Source organism: Ranitomeya variabilis, chromosome 3, assembly GCF_051348905.1.
Source record: "Ranitomeya variabilis isolate aRanVar5 chromosome 3, aRanVar5.hap1, whole genome shotgun sequence".
In the NCBI taxonomy this organism is placed as follows: domain Eukaryota; kingdom Metazoa; phylum Chordata; class Amphibia; order Anura; family Dendrobatidae; genus Ranitomeya; species Ranitomeya variabilis.
Genome location: NC_135234.1, coordinates 69733435 through 69758734, shown reverse-complemented (window position 1 = coordinate 69758734; position 25300 = coordinate 69733435). Strand labels below are relative to the sequence as shown.

Genomic DNA, 25300 nt, shown 5'->3' with positions numbered 1-25300 from the left:
CTGTGTGGCCATTAAACAGTATTGAGCATCATGTGTGGCCATTATACAGTATGGAGCACTGTGTGGCCATTATACAGTATGGAGCATCATGTGTGGCCATTATACAGTATGGAGCATCATGTGTGGCCATTATACAGTATTGAGCATCATGTGTGGCCGTTATACAGTATGGAGCATCATGTGTGGCCGTTATACAGTATGAAGTATCATGTGTGGCCGTTATACAGTATGGAGCACTGTGTGGCCATATTTGTTTATAATTATTCTTTATGAAACAGTGTGATCAGCAGTGCTAAATGGGTGTGGTTGGGACGTGGATATGGGTGTGACTAGTTATGAATGGGTGTGGTCAGAGGCGTGGCCTAAAATTTGCCCCACTTTCCCATCTTCAAAAGTTGGGAGGTATGCACCACTGACTATTCACTTCACCGCAGAGGCAATTAAATTGCACTTATCACCAAGCAGGCGCCTTGTCACTATGGCGTCCCTAGCACTAGAATTGCCAATCGTCCAGAGATTCCAGGACAGTCTGTAAAAATTGGGCAATTTCTTGCCCTGTCCGTAAAAATACTGTAAGGCTTCCGGGAATTTTTGAAGAAACTTGTGCAGATTATTTTGGATGTAATTATCATCATACTACCGGTCACAGCGAGTGCAGGGAATGCCTCATATCAGAATTATGGGATGTAGGCATGGATCACTTCACAACAATTTATTATGGTTTTCCAATGTGTCCATAAAAAGTATTGTCTGTCTGTGATTTTATAATAAGCTGTTCATAAATAATAAAAGTTGGCAACACTAATCTCATAACATTGGAAGCAAAACATAGATTTATGGATTTTGTCTCCATGAATCCCTGAGAACCTTCCCCATCTATACAATGAGACACGTGTGACAATACCAAGCCTTTACCACAAGGTGTCACTCTCCACTGCAGCGACGCTTATTCATCTGGTCCCGGTCGTTGCCCTTTTAACAGCAAAAGTTGTAGTGTCGCTAGGCATGCTGGGATACGACTGCAGCCACATGGTTCTCTCGTGTAGCTCCGAGCAGGGGAAGAGAGAAGTGGGGAGCGAGCGGCGCGGCCAGCAGTGACTGCAGGAGGTACAGTGTACAGTCACCGGTTATATATACACCGCACACACTAATACAGCAGGAGGTACAGTGTACAGTCACCGGTTATATATACACCGCACACACTAATACAGCAGGAGGTACAGTGTACAGTCACCGGTTATATATACACCGCACACACTAATACAGCAGGAGGTACAGTGTACAGTCACCGGTTATATATACACCGCACACACTAATACAGCAGGAGGTACAGTGTACAGTCACCCGTTATATATACACCGCACACTAATACAGCAGGAGGTACAGAGTACAGCCACCGGTTATATCTACACCGCACACACTAATACAGCAGGAGGTACAGTGTACAGTCACCGGTTATATATACACCACACACTAATACAGCAGGAGGTACAGTGTACAGCCACCGGTTATATATACACCGCACACACTAATACAGCAGGAGGTACAGTGTACAGTCACCGGTTATATATACACCGCACACACTAATACAGCAGGAGGTACAGTGTACAGCCACCGGTTATATATACACCGCACACACTAATACAGCAGGAGGTACAGAGTACAGTCACCGGTTATATATACACCGCACACACTGATACAGCAGGAGGTACAGTGTACAGTCACCGGTTATATATACACCGCACACACTAATACAGCAGGAGGTACAGTGTACAGTCACCGGTTATATATACACCGCACACACTAATACAGCAGGAGGTACAGTGTACAGTCACCGGTTATATATACACCGCACACACTAATACAGCAGGAGGTACAGTGTACAGTCACCGGTTATATATACACCGCACACACTAATACAGCAGGAGGTACAGTGTACAGCCACCGGTTATATATATACACCGCTCACACTAATACAGCAGGAGGTACAGTGTACAGTCACCGGTTATATATACACCGCACACACTAATACAGCAGGAGGTACAGTGTACAGTCACCGGTTATATATACACCGCACACTAATACAGCAGGAGGTACAGTGTACAGTCACCGGTTATATCTACACCGCACACACTAATACAGCAGGAGGTACAGTGTACAGCTACCGGTTATATATACACCGCACACACTAATACAGCAGGAGGTACAGTGTACAGCTACCGGTTATATATACACCGCACACACTAATACAGCAGGAGGTACAGTGTACAGTCACCGGTTATATATACACCGCACACACTAATACAGCAGGAGGTACAGTGTACAGTCACCGGTTATATATACACCGCACACACTAATACAGCAGGAGGTACAGTGTACAGTCACCGGTTATATATACACCGCACACACTAATACAGCAGGAGGTACAGTGTACAGTCACCGGTTATATATACACCGCACACACTAATACAGCAGGGGGTACAGTGTACAGTCACCGGTTATATATACACCGCACACACTAATACAGCAGGAGGTACAGTGTACAGCCACCGGTTATATATACACCGCACACACTAATACAGCAGGAGGTACAGTGTACAGCCACCGGTTATATATACACCGCACACACTAATACAGCAGGAGGTACAGTGTACAGCCACCGGTTATATATACACCGCACACTAATACAGCAGGAGGTACAGTGTACAGTCACCGGTTATATATACACCGCACACACTAATACAGCAGGAGGTACAGTGTACAGTCACCGGTTATATATACACCGCACACACTAATACAGCAGGAGGTACAGTGTACAGCTACCGGTTATATATACACCGCACACTAATACAGCAGGAGGTACAGAGTACAGTCACCGGTTATATATACACCGCACACACTAATACAGCAGGAGGTACAGTGTACAGTCACCGGTTATATATACACCGCACACACTAATACAGCAGGAGGTACAGTGTACAGTCACCGGTTATATATACACCGCACACACTAATACAGCAGGAGGTACAGTGTACAGCCACCGGTTATATATATACACCGCTCACACTAATACAGCAGGAGGTACAGTGTACAGTCACCGGTTATATATACACCGCACACACTAATACAGCAGGAGGTACAGTGTACAGTCACCGGTTATATATACACCGCACACTAATACAGCAGGAGGTACAGTGTACAGTCACCGGTTATATCTACACCGCACACACTAATACAGCAGGAGGTACAGTGTACAGCTACCGGTTATATATACACCGCACACACTAATACAGCAGGAGGTACAGTGTACAGCTACCGGTTATATATACACCGCACACACTAATACAGCAGGAGGTACAGTGTACAGTCACCGGTTATATATACACCGCACACACTAATACAGCAGGAGGTACAGTGTACAGTCACCGGTTATATATACACCGCACACACTAATACAGCAGGAGGTACAGTGTACAGTCACCGGTTATATATACACCGCACACACTAATACAGCAGGAGGTACAGTGTACAGTCACCGGTTATATATACACCGCACACACTAATACAGCAGGGGGTACAGTGTACAGTCACCGGTTATATATACACCGCACACACTAATACAGCAGGAGGTACAGTGTACAGCCACCGGTTATATATACACCGCACACACTAATACAGCAGGAGGTACAGTGTACAGCCACCGGTTATATATACACCGCACACACTAATACAGCAGGAGGTACAGTGTACAGCCACCGGTTATATATACACCGCACACTAATACAGCAGGAGGTACAGTGTACAGTCACCGGTTATATATACACCGCACACACTAATACAGCAGGAGGTACAGTGTACAGTCACCGGTTATATATACACCGCACACACTAATACAGCAGGAGGTACAGTGTACAGCTACCGGTTATATATACACCGCACACACTAATACAGCAGGAGGTACAGTGTACAGCCACCGGTTATATATACACCGCACACACTAATACAGCAGGAGGTACAGTGTACAGCCACCGGTTATATATACACCGCACACACTAATACAGCAGGAGGTACAGTGTACAGCCACCGGTTATATATACACCGCACACTAATACAGCAGGAGGTACAGTGTACAGTCACCGGTTATATATACACCGCACACACTAATACAGCAGGAGGTACAGAGTACAGCCACCGGTTATATATACACCGCACACTAATACAGCAGGAGGTACAGTGTACAGTCACCGGTTATATATACACCGCACACACTAATACAGCAGGAGGAACAGTGTACAGTCACCGGTTATATCTACACCGCACACACTAATACAGCAGGAGGTACAGTGTACAGTCACCGGTTATATATACACCGCACACACTAATACAGCAGGAGGTACAGTGTACAGTCACCGGTTATATATACACCGCACACTAATACAGCAGGAGGTACAGTGTACAGTCACCGGTTATATATACACCGCACACACTAATACAGCAGGAGGTACAGTGTACAGTCACCGGTTATATATACACCGCACACACTAATACAGCAGGAGGTACAGTGTACAGCCACCGGTTATATATACACCGCACACACTAATACAGCAGGAGGTACAGTGTACAGTCACCGGTTATATATACACCGCACACTAATACAGCAGGGGGTACAGTGTACAGTCACCGGTTATATATACACCGCACACACTAATACAGCAGGAGGTACAGTGTACAGTCACCGGTTATATATACACCGCACACACTAATACAGCAGGAGGTACAGTGTACAGTCACCGGTTATATATACACCGCACACACTAATACAGCAGGAGGTACAGTGTACAGTCACCGGTTATATATACACCGCACACACTAATACAGCAGGGGGTACAGTGTACAGTCACCGGTTATATATACACCGCACACACTAATACAGCAGGAGGTACAGTGTACAGCCACCGGTTATATATACACCGCACACACTAATACAGCAGGAGGTACAGTGTACAGCCACCGGTTATATATACACCGCACACACTAATACAGCAGGAGGTACAGTGTACAGCCACCGGTTATATATACACCGCACACTAATACAGCAGGAGGTACAGTGTACAGTCACCGGTTATATATACACCGCACACACTAATACAGCAGGAGGTACAGTGTACAGTCACCGGTTATATATACACCGCACACACTAATACAGCAGGAGGTACAGTGTACAGCTACCGGTTATATATACACCGCACACACTAATACAGCAGGAGGTACAGTGTACAGCCACCGGTTATATATACACCGCACACACTAATACAGCAGGAGGTACAGTGTACAGCCACCGGTTATATATACACCGCACACACTAATACAGCAGGAGGTACAGTGTACAGCCACCGGTTATATATACACCGCACACTAATACAGCAGGAGGTACAGTGTACAGTCACCGGTTATATATACACCGCACACACTAATACAGCAGGAGGTACAGAGTACAGTCACCGGTTATATATACACCGCACACACTAATACAGCAGGAGGTACAGTGTACAGTCACCGGTTATATCTACACCGCACACACTAATACAGCAGGAGGTACAGTGTACAGTCACCGGTTATATATACACCGCACACTAATACAGCAGGAGGTACAGTGTACAGTCACCGGTTATATATACACCGCACACACTAATACAGCAGGAGGTACAGTGTACAGTCACCGGTTATATATACACCGCACACACTAATACAGCAGGGGGTACAGTGTACAGCCACCGGTTATATATACACCGCACACACTAATACAGCAGGAGGTACAGTGTACAGTCACCGGTTATATATACACCGCACACTAATACAGCAGGAGGTACAGTGTACAGTCACCGGTTATATATACACCGCACACTAATACAGCAGGAGGTACAGTGTACAGCCACCGGTTATATATACACCGCACACACTAATACAGCAGGAGGTACAGTGTACAGCCACCGGTTATATATACACCGCACACTAATACAGCAGGAGGTACAGAGTACAGTCACCGGTTATATATACACCGCACACACTAATACAGCAGGAGGTACAGTGTACAGCCACCGGTTATATATACACCGCACACACTAATACAGCAGGAGGTACAGTGTACAGTCACCGGTTATATATACACCGCACACACTAATACAGCAGGAGGTACAGTGTACAGCCACCGGTTATATATACACCGCACACACTAATACAGCAGGAGGTACAGTGTACAGTCACCGGTTATATATACACCGCACACACTAATACAGCAGGAGGTACAGTGTACAGTCACCGGTTATATATACACCGCACACTAATACAGCAGGAGGTACAGTGTACAGTCACCGGTTATATATACACCGCACACTAATACAGCAGGAGGTACAGTGTACAGTCACCGGTTATATATACACCGCACACACTAATACAGCAGGAGGTACAGAGTACAGCCACCGGTTATATATACACCGCACACACTAATACAGCAGGAGGTACAGTGTACAGTCACCGGTTATATATACACCGCACACTAATACAGCAGGAGGTACAGTGTACAGTCACCGGTTATATATACACCGCACACACTAATACAGCAGGAGGTACAGAGTACAGCCACCGGTTATATATACACCGCACACACTAATACAGCAGGAGGTACAGTGTACAGTCACCGGTTATATATACACCGCACACACTAATACAGCAGGAGGTACAGTGTACAGTCACCGGTTATATATACACCGCACACACTAATACAGCAGGAGGTACAGTGTACAGTCACCGGTTATATATACATCGCACACACTAATACAGCAGGAGGTACAGTGTACAGCCACCGGTTATATATACACCGCACACTAATACAGCAGGAGGTACAGTGTACAGTCACCGGTTATATATACACCGCACACTAATACAGCAGGAGGTACAGTGTACAGTCACCGGTTATATATACACCGCACACACTAATACAGCAGGAGGTACAGTGTACAGTCACCGGTTATATATACACCGCACACACTAATACAGCAGGAGGTACAGTGTACAGTCACCGGTTATATATACACCGCACACACTAATACAGCAGGAGGTACAGAGTACAGTCACCGGTTATATATACACCGCACACACTAATACAGCAGGAGGTACAGAGTACAGTCACCGGTTATATATACACCGCACACTAATACAGCAGGAGGTACAGTGTACAGCCACCGGTTATATATACACCGCACACACTAATACAGCAGGAGGTACAGTGTACAGTCACCGGTTATATATACCGCACACACTAATACAGCAGGAGGTACAGTGTACAGTCACCGGTTATATATACACCGCACACACTAATACAGCAGGAGGTACAGTGTACAGTCACCGGTTATATATACACCGCACACACTAATACAGCAGGAGGTACAGTGTACAGTCACCGGTTATATATACACCGCACACTAATACAGCAGGAGGTACAGTGTACAGTCACCGATTATATATACACCGCACACACTAATACAGCAGGAGGTACAGTGTACAGCCACCGGTTATATATACACCGCACACACTAATACAGCAGGAGGTACAGTGTACAGCCACCGGTTATATATACACCGCACACACTAATACAGCAGGAGGTACAGTGTACAGTCACCGGTTATATATACACCGCACACACTAATACAGCAGGAGGTACAGTGTACAGTCACCGGTTATATATACACCGCACACACTAATACAGCAGGAGGTACAGTGTACAGTCACCGGTTATATATACACCGCACACACTAATACAGCAGGAGGTACAGTGTACAGTCACCGGTTATATATACACCGCACACACTAATACAGCAGGAGGTACAGTGTGCAGTCACCGGTTATATATACACCGCACACTAATACAGCAGGAGGTACAGTGTACAGTCACCGATTATATATACACCGCACACACTAATACAGCAGGAGGTACAGTGTACAGTCACCGGTTATATATACACCGCACACTAATACAGCAGGAGGTGCAGTGTACAGTCACCGGTTATATATACACCGCACACTAATACAGCAGGAGGTACAGTGTACAGTCACCGGTTATATATACACCGCACACACTAATACAGCAGGAGGTACAGTGTACAGTCACCGGTTATATATACACCGCACACACTAATACAGCAGGAGGTACAGTGTACAGCCACCGGTTATATATATATACACCGCACACTAATACAGCAGGAGGTACAGTGTACAGTCACCGGTTATATATACACCGCACACTAATACAGCAGGAGGTACAGTGTACAGTCACCGGTTATATATACACCGCACACACTAATACAGCAGGAGGTACAGTGTACAGCCACCGGTTATATATACACCGCACACTAATACAGCAGGAGGTACAGTGTACAGCTACCGGTTATATATACACCGCACACACTAATACAGCAGGAGGTACAGAGTACAGTCACCGGTTATATATACACCGCACACACTAATACAGCAGGAGGTACAGTGTACAGTCACCGGTTATATATACACCGCACACACTAATACAGCAGGAGGTACAGTGTACAGTCACCGGTTATATATACACCGCACACACTAATACAGCAGGAGGTACAGTGTACAGCTACCGGTTATATATACACCGCACACTAATACAGCAGGAGGTACAGAGTACAGTCACCGGTTATATATACACCGCACACACTAATACAGCAGGAGGTACAGTGTACAGTCACCGGTTATATATACACCGCACACTAATACAGCAGGAGGTACAGTGTACAGTCACCGGTTATATCTACACCGCACACACTAATACAGCAGGAGGTACAGTGTACAGCTACCGGTTATATATACACCGCACACACTAATACAGCAGGAGGTACAGTGTACAGCTACCGGTTATATATACACCGCACACACTAATACAGCAGGAGGTACAGTGTACAGTCACCGGTTATATATACACCGCACACACTAATACAGCAGGAGGTACAGTGTACAGTCACCGGTTATATATACACCGCACACACTAATACAGCAGGAGGTACAGTGTACAGTCACCGGTTATATATACACCGCACACACTAATACAGCAGGAGGTACAGTGTACAGTCACCGGTTATATATACACCGCACACACTAATACAGCAGGGGGTACAGTGTACAGTCACCGGTTATATATACACCGCACACACTAATACAGCAGGAGGTACAGTGTACAGCCACCGGTTATATATACACCGCACACACTAATACAGCAGGAGGTACAGTGTACAGCCACCGGTTATATATACACCGCACACACTAATACAGCAGGAGGTACAGTGTACAGCCACCGGTTATATATACACCGCACACTAATACAGCAGGAGGTACAGTGTACAGTCACCGGTTATATATACACCGCACACACTAATACAGCAGGAGGTACAGTGTACAGTCACCGGTTATATATACACCGCACACACTAATACAGCAGGAGGTACAGTGTACAGCTACCGGTTATATATACACCGCACACACTAATACAGCAGGAGGTACAGTGTACAGCCACCGGTTATATATACACCGCACACACTAATACAGCAGGAGGTACAGTGTACAGCCACCGGTTATATATACACCGCACACACTAATACAGCAGGAGGTACAGTGTACAGCCACCGGTTATATATACACCGCACACTAATACAGCAGGAGGTACAGTGTACAGTCACCGGTTATATATACACCGCACACACTAATACAGCAGGAGGTACAGAGTACAGTCACCGGTTATATATACACCGCACACACTAATACAGCAGGAGGTACAGTGTACAGTCACCGGTTATATCTACACCGCACACACTAATACAGCAGGAGGTACAGTGTACAGTCACCGGTTATATATACACCGCACACACTAATACAGCAGGAGGTACAGTGTACAGTCACCGGTTATATATACACCGCACACTAATACAGCAGGAGGTACAGTGTACAGTCACCGGTTATATATACACCGCACACACTAATACAGCAGGAGGTACAGTGTACAGTCACCGGTTATATATACACCGCACACACTAATACAGCAGGAGGTACAGTGTACAGCCACCGGTTATATATACACCGCACACACTAATACAGCAGGAGGTACAGTGTACAGTCACCGGTTATATATACACCGCACACTAATACAGCAGGGGGTACAGTGTACAGTCACCGGTTATATATACACCGCACACACTAATACAGCAGGAGGTACAGTGTACAGTCACCGGTTATATATACACCGCACACACTAATACAGCAGGAGGTACAGTGTACAGTCACCGGTTATATATACACCGCACACACTAATACAGCAGGAGGTACAGTGTACAGTCACCGGTTATATATACACCGCACACACTAATACAGCAGGGGGTACAGTGTACAGTCACCGGTTATATATACACCGCACACACTAATACAGCAGGAGGTACAGTGTACAGCCACCGGTTATATATACACCGCACACACTAATACAGCAGGAGGTACAGTGTACAGCCACCGGTTATATATACACCGCACACACTAATACAGCAGGAGGTACAGTGTACAGCCACCGGTTATATATACACCGCACACTAATACAGCAGGAGGTACAGTGTACAGTCACCGGTTATATATACACCGCACACACTAATACAGCAGGAGGTACAGTGTACAGTCACCGGTTATATATACACCGCACACACTAATACAGCAGGAGGTACAGTGTACAGCTACCGGTTATATATACACCGCACACACTAATACAGCAGGAGGTACAGTGTACAGCCACCGGTTATATATACACCGCACACACTAATACAGCAGGAGGTACAGTGTACAGCCACCGGTTATATATACACCGCACACACTAATACAGCAGGAGGTACAGTGTACAGCCACCGGTTATATATACACCGCACACTAATACAGCAGGAGGTACAGTGTACAGTCACCGGTTATATATACACCGCACACACTAATACAGCAGGAGGTACAGAGTACAGTCACCGGTTATATATACACCGCACACACTAATACAGCAGGAGGTACAGTGTACAGTCACCGGTTATATCTACACCGCACACACTAATACAGCAGGAGGTACAGTGTACAGTCACCGGTTATATATACACCGCACACACTAATACAGCAGGAGGTACAGTGTACAGTCACCGGTTATATATACACCGCACACTAATACAGCAGGAGGTACAGTGTACAGCCACCGGTTATATATACACCGCACACACTAATACAGCAGGAGGTACAGTGTACAGCCACCGGTTATATATACACCGCACACACTAATACAGCAGGAGGTACAGTGTACAGTCACCGGTTATATCTACACCGCACACACTGATACAGCAGGAGGTACAGTGTACAGCCACCGGTTATATATACACCGCACACACTAATACAGCAGGAGGTACAGTGTACAGCCACCGGTTATATATACACCGCACACACTAATACAGCAGGAGGTACAGTGTACAGTCACCGGTTATATATACACCGCACACACTAATACAGCAGGAGGTACAGTGTACAGTCACCGGTTATATATACACCGCACACACTAATACAGCAGGAGGTACAGTGTACAGCCACCGGTTATATATACACCGCACACACTAATACAGCAGGAGGTACAGTGTACAGTCACCGGTTATATATACACCGCACACTAATACAGCAGGAGGTACAGTGTACAGTCACCGGTTATATATACACCGCACACTAATACAGCAGGAGGTACAGTGTACAGCCACCGGTTATATATACACCGCACACACTAATACAGCAGGAGGTACAGTGTACAGCCACCGGTTATATATACACCGCACACTAATACAGCAGGAGGTACAGAGTACAGTCACCGGTTATATATACACCGCACACACTAATACAGCAGGAGGTACAGTGTACAGCCACCGGTTATATATACACCGCACACACTAATACAGCAGGAGGTACAGTGTACAGTCACCGGTTATATATACACCGCACACACTAATACAGCAGGAGGTACAGTGTACAGCCACCGGTTATATATACACCGCACACACTAATACAGCAGGAGGTACAGTGTACAGTCACCGGTTATATATACACCGCACACACTAATACAGCAGGAGGTACAGTGTACAGTCACCGGTTATATATACACCGCACACTAATACAGCAGGAGGTACAGTGTACAGTCACCGGTTATATATACACCGCACACTAATACAGCAGGAGGTACAGTGTACAGTCACCGGTTATATATACACCGCACACACTAATACAGCAGGAGGTACAGTGTACAGTCACCGGTTATATATACACCGCACACACTAATACAGCAGGAGGTACAGTGTACAGTCACCGGTTATATATACACCGCACACTAATACAGCAGGAGGTACAGTGTACAGTCACCGGTTATATATACACCGCACACTAATACAGCAGGAGGTACAGTGTACAGTCACCGGTTATATATACACCGCACACACTAATACAGCAGGAGGTACAGAGTACAGCCACCGGTTATATATACACCGCACACACTAATACAGCAGGAGGTACAGTGTACAGTCACCGGTTATATATACACCGCACACTAATACAGCAGGAGGTACAGTGTACAGTCACCGGTTATATATACACCGCACACACTAATACAGCAGGAGGTACAGAGTACAGCCACCGGTTATATATACACCGCACACACTAATACAGCAGGAGGTACAGTGTACAGTCACCGGTTATATATACACCGCACACACTAATACAGCAGGAGGTACAGTGTACAGTCACCGGTTATATATACACCGCACACACTAATACAGCAGGAGGTACAGTGTACAGTCACCGGTTATATATACATCGCACACACTAATACAGCAGGAGGTACAGTGTACAGCCACCGGTTATATATACACCGCACACTAATACAGCAGGAGGTACAGTGTACAGTCACCGGTTATATATACACCGCACACTAATACAGCAGGAGGTACAGTGTACAGACACCGGTTATATATACACCGCACACTAATACAGCAGGAGGTACAGTGTACAGTCACCGGTTATATATACACCGCACACACTAATACAGCAGGAGGTACAGTGTACAGTCACCGGTTATATATACACCGCACACACTGATACAGCAGGAGGTACAGTGTACAGCCACCGGTTATATATACACCGCACACTAATACAGCAGGAGGTACAGTGTACAGCCACCTATTATATATACACCGCACACACTAATACAGCAGGAGGTACAGAGTACAGTCACCGGTTATATATACACCGCACACTAATACAGCAGGAGGTACAGTGTACAGCCACCGGTTATATATACACCGCACACACTAATACAGCAGGAGGTACAGTGTACAGTCACCGGTTATATATACACCGCACACACTAATACAGCAGGAGGTACAGTGTACAGTCACCGGTTATATATACACCGCACACTAATACAGCAGGAGGTACAGTGTACAGTCACCGATTATATATACACCGCACACACTAATACAGCAGGAGGTACAGTGTACAGCCACCGGTTATATATACACCGCACACACTAATACAGCAGGAGGTACAGTGTACAGCCACCGGTTATATATACACCGCACACACTAATACAGCAGGAGGTACAGTGTACAGTCACCGGTTATATATACACCGCACACACTAATACAGCAGGAGGTACAGTGTACAGTCACCGGTTATATATACACCGCACACACTAATACAGCAGGAGGTACAGTGTACAGTCACCGGTTATATATACACCGCACACTAATACAGCAGGAGGTACAGTGTACAGTCACCGATTATATATACACCGCACACACTAATACAGCAGGAGGTACAGTGTACAGTCACCGGTTATATATACACCGCACACTAATACAGCAGGAGGTGCAGTGTACAGTCACCGGTTATATATACACCGCACACTAATACAGCAGGAGGTACAGTGTACAGTCACCGGTTATATATACACCGCACACACTAATACAGCAGGAGGTACAGTGTACAGTCACCGGTTATATATACACCGCACACACTAATACAGCAGGAGGTACAGTGTACAGCCACCGGTTATATATATATACACCGCACACTAATACAGCAGGAGGTACAGTGTACAGTCACCGGTTATATATACACCGCACACTAATACAGCAGGAGGTACAGTGTACAGTCACCGGTTATATATACACCGCACACACTAATACAGCAGGAGGTACAGTGTACAGCCACCGGTTATATATACACCGCACACTAATACAGCAGGAGGTACAGTGTACAGCTACCGGTTATATATACACCGCACACACTAATACAGCAGGAGGTACAGAGTACAGTCACCGGTTATATATACACCGCACACACTAATACAGCAGGAGGTACAGTGTACAGTCACCGGTTATATATACACCGCACACACTAATACAGCAGGAGATACAGTGTACAGTCACCGGTTATATATACACCGCACACACTAATACAGCAGGAGGTACAGTGTACAGTCACCGGTTATATATACACCGCACACACTAATACAGCAGGAGGTACAGTGTACAGTCACCGGTTATATATACACCGCACACACTAATACAGCAGGAGGTACAGTGTACAGTCACCGGTTATATATACACCGCACACACTAATACAGCAGGAGGTACAGTGTACAGTCACCGGTTATATATACACCGCACACACTGATACAGCAGGAGGTACAGTGTACAGTCACCGGTTATATCTACACCGCACACACTGATACAGCAGGAGGTACAGTGTACAGTCACCGGTTATATATATATATATATATATATATATATATACACCGCACACACTAATACAGCAGGAGGTACAGTGTACAGCCACCGGTTATATATATATATATATATATATATATATATATACACCGCACACACTAATACAGCAGGAGGTACAGTGTACAGTCACCGGTTATATATACACCGCACACTAATACAGCAGGAGGTACAGTGTACAGTCACCGGTTATATATACACCGCACACACTAATACAGCAGGAGGTACAGTGTACAGTCACCGGTTATATATACACCGCAAACTAATACAGCAGGAGGTGCAGTGTACAGTCACCGGTTATATATACACCGCACACACTAATACAGCAGGAGGTACAGTGTACAGCCACCGGTTATATATACACCGCACACTAATACAGCAGGAGGTGCAGTGTACAGTCACCGGTTATATATACACCGCACACACTAATACAGCAGGAGGTACAGTGTACAGCCACCGGTTATATATACACCGCACACACTAATACAGCAGGAGGTACAGTGTACAGTCACCGGTTATATATACACCGCACACACTAATACAGCAGGAGGTACAGTGTACAGTCACCGGTTATATATACACCGCACACTAATACAGCAGGAGGTACAGTGTACAGCCACCGGTTATATATACACCGCACACACTAATACAGCAGGAGGTACAGTGTACAGTCACCGGTTATATATACACCGCACACACTAATACAGCAGGAGGTACAGTGTACAGTCACCGGTTATATATACACAGCACACACTAATACAGCAGGAGGTACAGTGTACAGTCACCGGTTATATATACACCGCACACACTAATACAGCAGGGGGTACAGTGTACAGCTACCGGTTATATATACACCGCACACTAATACAGCAGGAGGTACAGTGTACAGCCACCGGTTATATATACACCGCACACACTAATACAGCAGGAGGTACAGTGTACAGTCACCGGTTATATATACACCGCACACACTAATACAGCAGGAGGTACAGTGTACAGTCACCGGTTATATATACACAGCACACACTAATACAGCAGGAGGTACAGTGTACAGTCACCGGTTATATATACACCGCACACACTAATACAGCAGGGGGTACAGTGTACAGTCACCGGTTATATATACACCGCACACTAATACAGCAGGAGGTACAGTGTACAGCCACCGGTTATATATACACCGCACACTAATACAGCAGGAGGTACAGTGTACAGTCACCGGTTATATATACACCGCACACTAATACAGCAGGAGGTACAGTGTACAGCCACCGGTTATATATACACCGCACACTAATACAGCAGGAGGTACAGTGTACAGTCACCGGTTATATATACACCGCACACTAATACAGCAGGAGGTACAGTGTACAGTCACCGGTTATATATACACCGCACACACTAATACAGCAGGGGGTACAGTGTACAGTCACCGGTTATATATACACCGCACACTAATACAGCAGGAGGTACAGTGTACAGCCACCGGTTATATATACACCGCACACTAATACAGCAGGAGGTACAGTGTACAGTCACCGGTTATATATACACCGCACACACTAATACAGCAGGAGGTACAGTGTACAGCTACCGGTTATATATACACCGCACACACTAATACAGCAGGAGGTACAGTGTACAGTCACCGGTTATATATACACCGCACACACTAATACAGCAGGAGGTACAGTGTACAGTCACCGGTTATATATACACCGCACACTAATACAGCAGGAGGTACAGTGTACAGTCACCGGTTATATATACACCGCACACACTAATACAGCAGGAGGTACAGTGTACAGTCACCGGTTATATATACACCGCACACTAATACAGCAGGAGGTACAGTGTACAGTCACCGGTTATATATACACCGCACACTAATACAGCAGGAGGTACAGTGTACAGTCACCGGTTATATATACACAGCACACACTAATACAGCAGGAGGTACAGTGTACAGTCACCGGTTATATATACACCGCACACACTAATACAGCAGGGGGTACAGTGTACAGTCACCGGTTATATATACACCGCACACTAATACAGCAGGAGGTACAGTGTACAGCCACCGGTTATATATACACCGCACACTAATACAGCAGGAGGTACAGTGTACAGTCACCGGTTATATATACACCGCACACACTAATACAGCAGGAGGTACAGTGTACAGTCACCGGTTATATATACACCGCACACTAATACAGCAGGAGGTACAGTGTACAGTCACCGGTTATATATACACCGCACACACTAATACAGCAGGGGGTACAGTGTACAGTCACCGGTTATATATACACCGCACACACTAATACAGCAGGAGGTACAGTGTACAGTCACCGGTTATATATACACCGCACACACTAATACAGCAGGAGGTACAGTGTACAGTCACCGGTTATATATACACCGCACACACTAATACAGCAGGAGGTACAGTGTACAGCCACCGGTTATATATACACCGCACACACTAATACAGCAGGAGGTACAGTGTACAGTCACCGGTTATATATACACCGCACACACTAATACAGCAGGAGGTACAGTGTACAGTCACCGGTTATATATACACCGCACACTAATACAGCAGGAGGTACAGTGTACAGTCACCGGTTATATATACACCGCACACACTAATACAGCAGGAGGTACAGTGTACAGTCACCGGTTATATATACACCGCACACACTAATACAGCAGGAGGTACAGTGTACAGTCACCGGTTATATATACACCGCACACACTAATACAGCAGGAGGTACAGTGTACAGCCACCGGTTATATATACACCGCACACTAATACAGCAGGAGGTACAGTGTACAGTCACCGGTTATATATACACCGCACACACTAATACAGCAGGAGGTACAGTGTACAGCCACCGGTTATATATACACCGCACACACTAATACAGCAGGAGGTACAGTGTACAGCCACCGGTTATATATACACCGCACACACTAATACAGCAGGAGGTACAGTGTACAGTCACCGGTTATATATACACCGCACACACTAATACAGCAGGAGGTACAGTGTACAGCCACCGGTTATATATACACCGCACACACTAATACAGCAGGAGGTACAGTGTACAGTCACCGGTTATATATACACCGCACACACTAATACAGCAGGAGGTACAGTGTACAGTCACCGGTTATATATACCGCACACACTAATACAGCAGGAGGTACAGTGTACAGTCACCGGTTATATATACACCGCACACACTGATACAGCAGGAGGTACAGTGTACAGCCACAGGTTATATATACACCGCACACACTAATACAGCAGGAGGTACAGTGTACAGTCACCCGTTATATATACACCGCACACACTAATACAGCAGGAGGTACAGTATACAGTCACCGGTTATATATACACCGCACACTAATACAGCAGGAGGTACAGAGTACAGTCACCGGTTATATATACACCGCACACACTAATACAGCAGGAGGTACAGTGTACAGTCACCGGTTATATATACACCGCACACACTAATACAGCAGGAGGTACAGTGTACAGTCACCGGTTATATATACACCGCACACACTAATACAGCAGGAGGTACAGTGTACAGCCACCGGTTATATATACACCGCACACACTAATACAGCAGGAGGTACAGTGTACAGTCACCTATTATATATACACCGCACACTAATACAGCAGGGGGTACAGTGTACAGTCACCGGTTATATATACACCGCACACTAATACAGCAGGAGGTACAGTGTACAGTCACCGGTTATATATACACCGCACACTAATACAGCAGGAGGTACAGTGTACAGCCACCGGTTATATCTACACCGCACACACTGTCACGATATGGTATGAAATATCATAAGTTAGTTTTCCTGCTAGCATGCGGGGGCTAAACCCCCCTTCTCTCTGGTTCTCTTTCTTTCCCTGTGTTTCTAGCTGTCTGTGTAGAAGAGCTTGCCTTGTGGGGGAGTTTTATTGACGAAAGGTATTTACGACGGGCATAGCTGCAAGAGAAATTTGTGTTAGCAGGAACTGTTAGAGAAACTTCTAGAATGCATGGGATTTCTTTGTTCTGTTTTTGGAAGATATTATGCAAACCGTTTAAGTTACGAACACCAAAATATATCGTCATAATCACACTCGGAGGATCTACGCATCACTCTAAATACGGGCGTCTAACTCCATCTGGTGAAGAAGTAGGGATTTCTCTGTAAATATGTATCCCAGACAGGGCATATTTGATCTCATCGGAATGCCCACGATACTATGAGATGAACGATGGGTATGGTGCGATTATTTTATGTTCTGTAGCGAAGATACGGGCATCAGATATATTTAATGCCCAGTTAGTGAAACCGAAGAGGTAGGAGGAGTTGGAAAACCAAGCCCTTTCTGTGAGGTCACAGACTGTAGGTTTTAAGTGCTGGCAGGCATCCAAGAGAGCAGAGTTGTGAGTTTTTACCTGAAGCGACCAGACTGCGAGTGCCCAATGCACTGGGATAGATGGAAAGCTCCTAGCCTGTTGCCTGCAATGCAATGATCTAAGAACATGTGAGTTATCTTTTCTTCCTTTAATCCTTTTATTTTTATAATTACCTTGTACATATTTGCAATTGTCTCATTTGTAACATCTTTGTTAAATATTTTATAAACACTGCCTAAAAATCATTTATGGGGTATCATATTTATTACTAGTTCGTTCTCCATGCTCTAAAAACGTACCCTGTCTTTGAAGGGAATTTACGCTACTATTTTGGGGGTTAGCAGCCGAACCCGTTTAATCGGCGCTGGTGGCAGCTTACCGTGTGCCGGCTGTTGGGGGGTCACTGTAGCGACTGCGGCTTGATAATTATTGTTCCTGCCTGAGTGGGAGTAGTTATCGCGTTGCTGTAGTGCGCCCAATAGCCAGTACATAGCAGGCAGCCTTTCTGGCGACTAATTACCCCAGGTGCAGTACCTAATCTGACCTGAGAGTAAGGGGGGCGCCAGAGAGCTGCAAGTGTTAAGTGGAACTGTAAGCGGGATAGACACAAATCCCTGCAGTTCATGGTATATTGAAGAGCAGTGGGATACCTAAAATAAGCCCCTGCTGTAAACTAAGAGGTCAATAGCCTCGTGTGTGTTTTTTCATCACATTGTGGCAGTGGAGGGATACCTGGGATAAGCCCCCTGCACATGTGATAGCCGTCTGTTGGTCTAAGGTCACCCCCGTCCGTGACAGATTGTGGGCAGCGGCTGAGGGATCCTGACAGTCACGGAGTGAATCGTGACAAATTGGTGGCAAGGCGGTGGGATATTAGAGCATTAGTGATTTGGTTTGAGCAATCATTCCTCTCACTAAAAACTTGCAGAAAGTTCTTGCGAGAACTCGGCGCAAATAAGTTTGGAGAAAGAACTCAGTGTTTATTAGTTGTGAGACAATTGTGTACTGGTAATTATCCCTTCCCTTTTTCTTCGTTTTTCTATCCTATCTTTTATTTGGCAACCATGGTTGTGCTGGGAGAAACCTTTTATGAGCAGCAGACCAAAGACACCCTTGTGGCCTTGTGCAAGTCACAGCACATTGACTATGCAAACAAAAACAAAAGCCAACTGGTCGCAGTCCTGATGCAATGGGAAGCCGCTCTAGACCACTCACAGAGCCCAGAAGCCGCAGATGCCAGCACCCGCGAACATGGTGCTGCAGCAGAGGTCCAACCACTGAATGCTGGCCCCGTTAGCAATCCGGGCGAATTGGACCCCCACCTGCAGGCAGCCTTGAAAGAATTCCCCACTGACGACCATGAGGGACGTCGGCAGCTGATTCAGCAATACCGGCAGGAGGCTGAGGCCCGAGCTGAGCGAGAGGCCCAGCGAGCCGAGCGAGAGGCCCAAGCGGAGCGGGAGTACCAGCTGCAGATGGCCCGACTGCAAATGCAGGGGTCGTCCCAGTCCAGTCGTGAGCCCAGCAGCGCTCAGACACCAAAGCCCCGGCCCGACCACTTTCCTGTTATGGAAAAGGATGGGGACTTGGACACTTTTCTGCGGGCCTTTGAGAAGGCCTGCAGACAGTACCAGCTGCCTACACAAGAATGGGCACGATACCTGACACCAGGACTGAGAGGAAAAGCTCTGGAGGCGTTTGCTGCACTCCCTCAAGAACAAGATGGTGACTATGAGGCCATCAAGCAGGCTCTCATAGCTAAGTACCAGCTTACACCCGAGGTGTACCGTAAAAAGTTTCGGACCCTCCTACGTGGCCCACACGACAGTTACAGTGATGTGGTGCATAGACTGGGGACCCACTTTGACCAGTGGACCCAAGGACTGTCAGTGACCACCTTTACACAGCTGCGAGACCTGATGATCAAAGACCAGTTCTTCCGTCTTTGCCCAACTGAAGTGCGACAGTTCGTGATGGACAGAGAACCCAACGATGTGACGAAAGCAGCGCAGATTGCCGATGCCTATGAGGCCAACCGTAGATCGGAAGTGCGGAAGCCAGTCACCACCAGCTGGAGAGGGGGTAAGCCTGCAGCCAACGCCAGTACCCCTGCCAGCCAACACACCAGAGGTCCTGTCCCCGTGGCCAACAGCACCAGACCTACCACCGAACTTCGCCAGTGTTACCACTGCAGGCAGACTGGACACCTCAGTCACCAATGTCAAGCCAAGCAGAAGAACTCCTCATCCCAGGCCCCAGGGCCTAATGCAGCAGTTCTTTTGGTGGGTGGTGTGGTTGGGAGGGTGTGTGACAACGTACAGCCCGTCACTGTGGGAGGTCGTGTTGCTACAGGCCTCAAGGACACCGGGGCTGAACGAACCCTCATCCGACCCGAACTGGCGGCCCCTGAAGAAATCATTCCGGGGAAAACCCTAACTGTCACTGGGATTGGGGGCATCAGCTGTCCCTTACCGATGGCCCGGGTTTTTATTGATTGGGGTGCCGGGAGCGGGGTGAAGGAAGTGGGGCTGTCTGATAATTTGCCCACTGATGTTTTGTTGGGGACTGATTTGGGGAGGTTGGTTGCATACTTCGTGGATGACCCTCCTCCCCAATCTACTAATGAGGGTAAAGTTAACCCTGGGGATGATGATGATGATGATGATGATGGGAAATCGCATGTGTTACCTGACCATGCTTTATCTTGTAGTGATGCATCTGCTAACCATTTTTTCCCTAGGATTGATGGTGAAAATGTTGTACTTGTGCCAACTGTATCTGATAATGATGTTTCTGTAAAAGTTGATGTGTCCATAGGTACAGGAGTGCTCAGCCACGTTGCTCTGCGGAGTGAGACGGCTGAGGAACCCCTAGCAGGGGCAAGTGTCGGTGCTACAAGAAATGGGGAGATACATGGGAACCGTGAGACAGGTGACGCCATGAAATTGACCAGTGCCACCGAGGAAGGTAACTGGCCCCTAAGTAGCAATGCTCCTGAGGTAATGGGGAAGGATGGGGAGGTAGAGCCCATAGCAGCGTCAGCTGATGGGTCTGTAGAAACCCCCGGGGAGACAGCCTACGTAGCTGCTGTCACCCGCAGTCAGAGTGCCCGGAACGCAGATAACTGTTTGCCTCCCGGACCCTCCTCAGTCATCAGTGTGACTGAACCAGAGGTGGACCCAGTGCAGGTCCCAGAGGGCTCCCGTGGGGAAGGGACCCTGACATCGCTTTTGGCTTCCCCTAGCCAGGAGTTTCAGGCCGCTCTGCACACAGATGCGAGCCTAGAGAGTTTGAGACAACTCGCCGGGACGTGCTTCTCCGAGACTGATAAGGAGAAGGTGTTCTGGGAAGGAGGAAGGTTGTACCGGGAGACAGTACCCGGAGAATCACAAAAGGAGTGGTTGAGGGAAAGACAGCTGGTCGTCCCACAGCAATTCCGGGGTGAGTTGTTGCGGATTGCCCATGAGATCCCGCTAGCTGGACACTTGGGTATCAGCAAAACTAAGGCCCGGCTGTCTCAACACTTCTATTGGCCTAAGATGGGGACAGATGTGTCAAACTACTGCCGCTCCTGTGTCACCTGTCAAAGAGTGGGGAAGGCGGGGCCTGCTCTTAAGGCTCCCCTGATCCCTTTGCCAGTGATAGAGGAGCCTTTCCAGAGGATTGCGGTGGACATTGTGGGCCCGCTGGCCGTCTCCAGCAGCTCTGGAAAGCGATTTATTCTTACTGTGGTAGACTACGCTACCCGGTACCCAGAGGCAGTAGCTCTGTCGTCAACTAGGGCAGATAAGGTGGCGGATGCCCTGTTGGCTATCTTTGCACGGGTAGGATTTCCCAGAGAAATGCTTACTGATCGAGGGACCCAATTTATGTCTCACCTAATGGAGGCTCTCTGTAAGAAAATGCAGGTGAAGCACCTGGTATCGAGTGCGTATCACCCACAGACCAATGGCTTGTGTGAACGCTTCAATGGTACCCTCAAACAGATGCTACGCATGCTGGTTGAGACACAAGGGCGCGACTGGGAGCGGTACCTCCCACACCTGCTATTTGCTTACCGAGAGGTTCCGCAGGCCTCGACGGGGTTCTCCCCCTTCGAGCTCCTGTACGGCAGGCGAGTCCGGGGACCCCTTGGGTTGGTAAGAGAATCCTGGGAAGAGGAGCCGAACCCTTCTGAAGTGTCCATAGTGGAGTATGTCCTGCGCTTCTGTGACAAGATGCAGACCTTGACGCAGTTGGTGCATGACAACATGACGCAGGCTCAGGCTGATCAGAAGCACTGGTACGACCAGAACGCCCGGGAGCGGACCTACCATGTGGGTCAAAAGGTGTGGGTGCTGGTTCCTGTACCAACGGATAAGCTTCAGGCAGCCTGGGAGGGCCCATACGTCGTCCACCAACAGCTCAACCCGGTCACCTACGTGGTCACGCTTGACCACACTCGGGGTAGGCGAAAGGCCTTTCACGTCAACATGATGAAGGCTCATCACGAACGTGAACCTTTCGTCCTACCGGTCTGCAGCGCACCCGAAGAAGGGGAGGAAGACGCCCTCCTGGACATGCTGGCCCAAGCCAAGGCCCGTGGGTCCATTGAGGACGTGGAGGTAAGCGCCTCGCTAGATGAACCACAGCGGTTGCAGTTGCAAACCATGCTGGAACCCTTCCGGGTCGTGTTCTCCAACCGGCCTGGACGGACTGAGTTAGCCGTCCACGAGGTGGACACCGGGAATCACGCCCCACTACGGCGAACACCCTATCGAATCTCTGACCAGGTGCAGCAGATTATGCGCCAGGAGATCGATGAGATGTTACAGCTGGGGGTGATTCGACGGTCAAAGAGCGCGTGGGCCTCACCTGTAGTTCTCGTGCCAAAGAAGGACCGGACCACCCGGTTCTGCGTGGACTACAGGGGGCTCAACGCCATTACAGCCTCTGACGCGCACCCAATGCCGCGCATCGAGGAGCTGCTTGAGAAGTTAGCTGGCGCAGAATACCTGACAATAATGGATCTGAGTCGCGGATACTGGCAGATTCCCCTGAGCCCCGAGGCGCAGGAGAAGTCCGCCTTTATCACACCCTTTGGACTGTACGAGTCCACGGTCATGCCCTTCGGCATGAAGAATGCCCCTGCTACTTTTCAGCGGATGGTCAATCTCCTGCTTCAGGGACTGGAGAAGTACGCCGTGGCGTACTTAGATGACATTGCCATCTTCAGTCCCTCCTGGGATGAACACCTGCAGCATCTCGAGGAGGTGCTCGGGCGAATTCACCGAGCAGGACTGACTATCAAGCCGGGAAAGTGCCAGATGGGCATGAGGGAGGTTCACTACCTGGGGCACCGGGTAGGTGGAAACACCCTGAAACCGGAGCCTGACAAAGTGGGCGTGATCGTGAACTGGCCCACTCCCAGGAACAAGAAACAGGTGATGTCCTTCCTGGGCACTGCAGGGTACTATAGGCGCTTCGTGCAGCACTATAGTAGTCTGGCAAAACCTTTGACGGACCTCACCAGGAAGAAGCTACCCCACATCGTCAACTGGACAGATGGCTGTGAGGGGGCCTTCCAGGCGTTGAAAACAGCACTGTGCAACGCCCCTGTGTTGAAAGCAGTCGACAGCAGTCGACCGTTCTTGGTACAGACCGACGCCAGCGAGTTTGGCCTTGGTGCTGTGCTCAGCCAGGTTGACTCGGAGGACCAAGAGCACCCCGTGTTGTACCTGAGCCGGAAACTTTTGCCGAGGGAAGTGGCCTACTCCACCATCGAGAAGGAGTGCCTGGCCATAGTCTGGGCTCTGCAGCGCTTGCAGCCCTACTTGTACGGTCGCACCTTCACGGTGGTGACCGACCACAACCCTCTGCGCTGGCTAAGCACCATGTGTGGAACCAATGGCAGGTTGCTACGCTGGAGCCTTGCCCTTCAGCAATTTGACTTCACCATTAAGCACAGAGCGGGCAAAGAGC

The 25300-nt window shown here is 47.7% G+C and overlaps 1 protein-coding gene across 1 annotated transcript in view; it reads left to right on the top strand.

The window, feature by feature from the left end:
- Positions 1–998: 998 nt before the first annotated feature.
- The window catches only part of RIOX2 (ribosomal oxygenase 2), a 106451-nt gene continuing 82149 nt past the window's right edge, over positions 999–25300 (top strand). Inside the window, exon 1 of the mRNA XM_077294113.1 lies at positions 999–1107. The gene's annotated coding sequence lies outside the window, so the exon portion shown is untranslated. The remainder of the gene's footprint in view (positions 1108–25300) is intronic.